The sequence below is a fragment of the Pituophis catenifer genome, unplaced genomic scaffold (assembly GCF_029215685.1).
Source record: "Pituophis catenifer annectens isolate HBS135680 unplaced genomic scaffold, rPitCat1.0.hap2 SCAF_4, whole genome shotgun sequence".
Lineage (NCBI taxonomy): Eukaryota > Metazoa > Chordata > Lepidosauria > Squamata > Colubridae > Pituophis > Pituophis catenifer.
The window spans coordinates 44,119,120-44,126,066 of record NW_027256884.1 but is presented as its reverse complement, the minus strand read 5'-3'; the positions used below and the strand labels follow the sequence as shown (position 1 = coordinate 44,126,066).

General features: G+C 34.6%; 1 protein-coding gene across 1 annotated transcript in view; it reads right to left on the bottom strand.

Moving 5' to 3' along the window:
* Positions 1-465: 465 nt before the first annotated feature.
* The window catches only part of STS (steroid sulfatase), a 153,820-nt gene continuing 147,338 nt past the window's right edge, over positions 466-6,947 (bottom strand). Inside the window, exon 11 of the mRNA XM_070943449.1 lies at positions 466-479. The gene's annotated coding sequence lies outside the window, so the exon portion shown is untranslated. The remainder of the gene's footprint in view (positions 480-6,947) is intronic.

Below are 6,947 nucleotides of genomic sequence, written 5' to 3'. Positions count from 1 at the left end.
CATCCACGTTTGTTTTGCTTCCCGAGCTGGCTCATTGTCCTCCGTTGTTCACTTCTCCTCTGCTCTATGCACACGCGCATCTGGAACAGGCCCCAGTTCTTCCTTCTCTTCACTCAACTCTGACTCCAAAGGCAGCTGTCTCTCTGGCTGGGAAATGCTGGACGGCCCTGGCTCTATTCTGTGTCCAATGCTGAGCATCCATCAGACCCTTCCCCAGGCTTCAGAACTAGCCCAAGTTCTTTCCCAATCTCCTCATCATCCTAGTCTGCCACCAGTTCCGCTGGCAGACCACAACAGATGGGTGGACGGACAGACAGTCAGACAGATATAGACAGATATAGATAGATAGGAGAGAGACAGAGACAGAGAGAAACATAGAAAGACACACAGAGAGAGATGATAGACAGATGATGTAGATACATAGAATTGTTCCAGTCTTGTACTTTTGTAACAGTTCACCTTGTTGAAACACTATGTACCTAAGTGAAAGAGAAAAAAATTGTTAAGATAGACTACTCACAATTTCATTTCAGTCCTAACCTTCCAATTACTTGATAGCCAGAAACATAAATCTTTGTTTCTGTGATAACTATAACAAATTTAAATTGATAGTTAACAAGCAAAATGTCAGAGTGAATGGATTATTGCAACTATTGGAAGAAAAAAAAGTATGACAAGCCTTCTCTCATAACTCCTATTTGTAATTAATGTTAACAGCTAATATAAATTTTAGAAAATCTTAATTTACTACTGGCCAAACTCTATGCTGTTTAAAATAACTTCTCTTCATGCCCCAATTAAAATTTTGGCATACAGAATGATGACAATAACCTTACAAACAAATTACTTGACCTACATAATTGAAGGTCTTCTTCAAAATTCTGTCAATAATATATTCCATAATTCTTTCAAGAGCATGCCACTTAGTATAATTTCTTACAAATGTAATCTACAATCCACAGTACATTTACTCTAGATCAGGGCTATTTACACCAATGTTACTATTTTATACTGTGTGGGTTGTAAACAGAGTTGTTGGGTTCTACCTTGTCATTATTTGCCTATTTCTTAAAGGACAGCCTCTAGCTCACTTTCTACTTTCTCCACGTACAGCATAGTCATTAACACCACATAATGTGACAGTTTCTGATTTAAAAAACAAAACAAAACAGAGATGCAATTAATTTCTCTGAAGTCAAAAGAATAAAAGGAAAATACACAGACAATTCTTAGTGAATATTCATGTAGGTGTATATATATTTAATAATATAAAAATCCTAGTTCCTTTAATTTTGTGATTGGTATAGCAAGGATGGAGGCAACATCAATTAATTTTTTTTTAAATGTATTGTTCTCTGATATGATCCAATGCTGATTTATTTAAAACCAAAAAGAGAGGAGGGGTAAATGTAATCTTCTTGCACATTTCCATGCATACAGTTGTTTAAGTTTGGGGAAAACACTTTTGTCATTGTCATGAATTTCCAGAAAAGGCAGAAGGCCATCTAGCTTCCAGGGTCGCCATCTCATGACAGTTTCTCATTGAAAGATAATCAAACAGGATTATTCTTCCACTGCATAAATCTAATTACTTCTGAAACGACCAGCATTCAATTTTGGCAATCATCTGAATGAAGATGGCTGGAACCCCAAGGTGGTCCTTCAACAAAGTAATGTTTCTTAAAAGTGTGATGAATGATGAGGTGGCAATGAATTGTTGCACTTTTCATATGTGGTTGATGGAGAGGTTCTAGGTTTGATTCCCTATTCCTCACAATCTCGCTAGAATTTTAAACTAATCCAGACAAGCCATTAATCAAATGTTGCCAATCTATTAACTATGATTGACTTTTGCAAAGTCATTGTCAAATGGCAATAGATGCAGTGTTAGTTTTCTTAATCTCTATTACAATTCTTTAAAAATTTTTGAAAATAAAGTGATTGCAAACTACTCATATAAAGAAAACAGCTTTACAAATTCTTTTTATTAGCATGAAACAAAAATTATTTGCACACTTTTTTAAAAAAAATCAATTCTTGGTTTAACACATAGTGATAACTGAAATAATTTTCTAGACTGCTCTAAAGTAAATTTATTTTCTTACCAAACTCTCTTAAATATATTACTACAGCACAACTAAATTGCTTGCTTATAAAGTGGTTCATATGAACTCTCGGATCGTTTGCTTATATTTATTTTAGTACTATAATATTTTGATTTATGATAAAGAAAATAGAAGACTCTATATTATTTTAGAATGAATTGTATAAATCAAACAACAAGTAGTGTACATTCAACTTACTAAATATGCTGAAATTAGAAATATTTTATAATGCCTTATAAACCCATAACTAAACCTTATGGGCATGTTTTTAATAATGATGGAAGCAAGACTTAGATTATTTATGAACATTATTTAGCTATGTATACCTTCTCAGCTCTTAAACTTTAGCACATATCATTATCAAGGCAAAAAAGAAAGCTATTCAGAATATTTAGAGAAAATCCCAATATTTGCAGAATGGTGATGATAAAAACAGCTCATGAAAATGGAGCATGTTCAAGGCCTAGTACATGACATCAAACTGTAGGGATGGACTTTTTATTTTTGCAGCTGAATAGGGGCATCTCCATAGTTATATTCTTCTGATCGCACTGTATGAATAATTTATTTTCCCACACTTTAAAAAAATATAAGCTAATGTTGTTTTTCTTAGCTTTGTTAGTTCAGTGGGAAATACTCTTCAAATTAAGATATACCATAGAGTATATCTTTTTTATCTCATAACTTTTATCATGTTTTATCAATGTATAAAATACAAAGAAAAATAAAAATAGGAAATTAAGGGAAGGAAAAAGAGGAGAAAAGAAAATATGAGGGTATTGACTTCCAACTTTTTAACACAGTACAAGATAACTTACATTACAGCCTCAACTTTCTACTTTAAACATTAATATATAACTAGCTATTTCTATAGCAACAAATCTATCTAAATGGCAAGGCCAAAGTCAAAATTTCATTTTTTATCACAAGCACAAAATCCAGAAGTGATATCAAAATAAAAACATAATTAAATATATTCTCCACTTTGAATAAAACAACCAATTTAAGCATTTCTGCTTTATTTTCCTTGCTGTAGAAATATGTATTTCTATTTGCACTTAATAATCTTTATAAACTATCACCATTTATATTAACAAAATTCACTGTATTCATTCAGATTCTTTAACTTTAAAGGGGAAAATGCTTTTTTTCCCATCCATTTTAAAACACTGAACTTTTTTTTAAAAAATTTCTAAATCAAAACATTCTAATACATCATTTTTTAACTTTGTATTAACATATATACTTTAAAGTTCACTTTTAGACCAATAAAATTCCAATTAACTCATTAAATTTAGAGCACTCCCTCCAGGTTGCCCTCATAGAATATTTTTTTCTTCTCGCATATATTCATTTTAAAACTTTTCTTTAAAATAATACATCTTTTTCTTTAACTTTACTTTCAAACTGCTAGGTTGGCAGAAACTGGGACAAGTAACGGGAGCTCACCCCATTACGTGGCACTAGGGATTCAAACTGCTAACTGCCGTCCTTTTGATCGACAAGCTCAGCGTCTTATTCACTGAGCCACCGCGTCCCTTTCTCTTAACACGTATACGTTCAAATACACTTTCAATAATATTTTACAAACTTTAGGAATTACTTAAACATTTTATATAAAGGATTTTTTTCAAACTTTAGATTAAGACGTTCTTTCAATTACAAATATAAGACCGATAAAAAGCCTGGAGGAACGTTGTCCATGGGGTCGCGACGGGTTGGATATGACTTCATGATTAACAACAACAATTCCAATTGACCCAGTCACTCCTTCCAACTTGTCTTCATAGAATAAAATCTTTTTCTTTTCTAGAATGTTTGTCAAGTAGTTATAAGCATCTCTTTTTCTCAAGGATTTCTTAACTTTGTCCATGAAGAAAAAGTTCCAAACTTGTCCTTTTAAAAGTTGCAGATTTTCTTGGAGCTCTTTTTCAATTGTGTTGGGAGGTTTATATTTAAACCATCATAATAAAAATTGGTGTCAGGTTTATATTCCAAAATTGCAATTGAGTCCTCTGAATTGTCAACTACTTGTGAAATTGCCTTGGTGGTTGGTAAGTTCCTATACATATTTGAATTCCTGAAGTAGTTTGAGAAGTTTTTTTAAACATCCTTGGAGCATAGCTGATCTATGAACTGATGGATTTTATTTAAAGATTTTTCAAATACATCTCTAATAATTTGCTCCTCCATCTTCTTAACTCACTCTTTATTCAAAGAGTAGCTTTACTAGAACTACAACTTTCTGCCCTTATATTTCTCCATCAATTTTTTTAAAGATAGTTCACACTTCCTTATTTTAACTTGCCTTCAGCATCTTTCTTCCTTGTTGTTTAACAAGGAAGAAACCCCCAAAATGGTGCAGATCTTCAAAAAGGAATAACAAATTGTGAGTAAAGAAACCCTCTTTTAGCTTAATAAAAATTATTAGTCCTTAAAAAATGATTAAGAAATAAAAGGCATAACTTGCTGTCCATTTGAAAAATAAACTCCAAAATGGCTGCTTCTTCAACAATGAACTCATTGCACACACCCAGCTGTTAGCATGCAGGCTACTTCAAAGCCCAGCTCCTGAAGCTACTTGCAGACCTTTGTTATATGGAAGGAACTTGTAGGATAATTCTAGGACTTGTCCTAACCCATGAGAGTTATATAAATTAAAGGAATGTCAGTTCCTTGTGTTAGTAAGTTGAAAAAGCTACAGTCCAGGGAAAAACCCTCCAGGGATCCTTATCTGGGCATGTCATCAGTTGGCCATCTTTTCACTGGGAGTGTAACCATAAACTATATTCAGATGAGTGGGCATTTTTATAACATGCTGAACCCATCAGTTCATTATAACAAGCGCAAATCCCCTTTGCATCCAATAGCAAACGTGCCAAAACTTAGCACAATACTGTATTTTGTGGATTTAGTGTTTTAGGGAAGGAGGATGGAAAAAATTGACAGCAGATTAAAATCATATCTGCTTCCATTTATTTATATGATAAGGCCTGAAAAAAAAGACATCTACTCTTTTACATCTAACCAAAAAGTCCCTTTCTAAAAGTGATAGGTGAACCCAGACATTAGATCAACTCCAACACATCTGGTATAGTTCTTTCCTAGCTACTATTGATTCAGATTGGAGATTCCTCCTATTCTCTTCCCTCTAATTCTGGCAGTGGTCTTATAAGAAAAATATGGAAATACATAGAGGCCAGGTATTTACATGATTGAAATCAACAAGATGAAGTTGTCTTACCACTATAGAGACTTTGAAACAACAAACAGCAAATACAAACAGTAATACAAGAATGCTTTTTTCATAGATCACACACTCAAGTACATAGAGATGGTGAAACTTAAAAAAAAAACTCTTTATGTTCTATTGTTATCTATTTTCCAACAGGAAATAATATAAAGTGATTTCAAAATAGAAGCAATTTTTTCAAAGAAATATTTTTGTTTACTCTTTGTTAGACATAAGGGTAACAAGTCAAGGTATAGAAGATCACAAAGCAGTTTTAAATATCTACTGCATCTATTCACTACTAACAGCAGGAAAGCACTTAGAGTTCTAGCAAGAAGAGTAACAAACACCCAGCATAGAGTGTATCCCATGATTAAATAAAGCAAGGAAATGAAGCTGAATGACCACCCTACTTTGCAATGGCATTATAAATATACAATTATTTTCATGCAACTGCTTTGTAATATCAAAGCTTTGTCATATCAAATATGTGTTTGTATTCTCTTATAGCACATTGTGGTAAGCATAGAGTAAAAACTGAAAAGAATAAGAAAAAGAGAAGTATACTGAATAGAAGTGCACTAAAAAGGGAAAAGGAAAAGGAAATTTATTGGACTTTTGAAAAGAAAAATGGTGTTTAATGTCTAGGAAAAAATGCAAAATTGTTATATTATTCATAGCTCTTTGATAATTGGCTACATACAGATCTCTTCTCTGGTAATCTTATTCGGTTTATATGGTACTTTAGTTTTTCCACTCAAATGTCATCCTTTAGTAACCACCATCCAGATCAGTGGTGGTTTCAAAAATTTTTACTACCGGTTCTGTGGTAGATGACTTCCCAGGCCAAACAGCATAGCCTGGTGGCTCAGCAAACTGATAGCATTGTGATTAACACCAGCTGTCTGCAATTACTGTAAGTTCGAATCTCACCAGGCTCAAGGTTGACTCAGCCTTCCATCCTTTCTAAGGTAGTGTTGTGGCTCCATCCTCCGAGCCTATCTTATCGGAGGAAGAAGGCTCTGAACATGAAGGAGAGGAGCCGGCCAGGCCTCCCTCTCCAGGCCCCTCCTCTCTGGCAATGCCTCAGGTGTCTGCCAAGGGAGAGGAGATTGACCAGGAGCCAGGTGTCTCCGATGACAGCGATGAGGGTGATAAGTCATTCCTGGATCCACGCCAACGAAGGTGAGATAAACGTTTGCAGCAGATGAGGAGGCATGCCAGGGATTAAGCTGAGTCACTGGACCACACCCCACAGGCTATATAAGAGAGTGTGGTGGCCATTTAGACTCTGTGACGGACAAAGCTAACTTCTGGCTAGTCACTTTGTACAACGCCAAATCTGCTGAAGGTTTCATGTTTGAGCTGGACTGTTTTGAAAACTATGTGTATTCGTTGGTGTTATCTGATGGAGGAACACTCCCTCTTCTTGTAGTGAAGCACTTGGCAGACAGTTATCGTATTGCTGCCAAGTTCCTGATAACGAACCTTGTGTGTGTCAAGTACTTCTTTAACCCCTGGCTGGCTGTTTGTGTGTGTGTGTGGGGGGACAGTCACCTGAAACGTAAACCATCGTTTAACCACGATGGATCAACAGCTGCAGCAGCAGT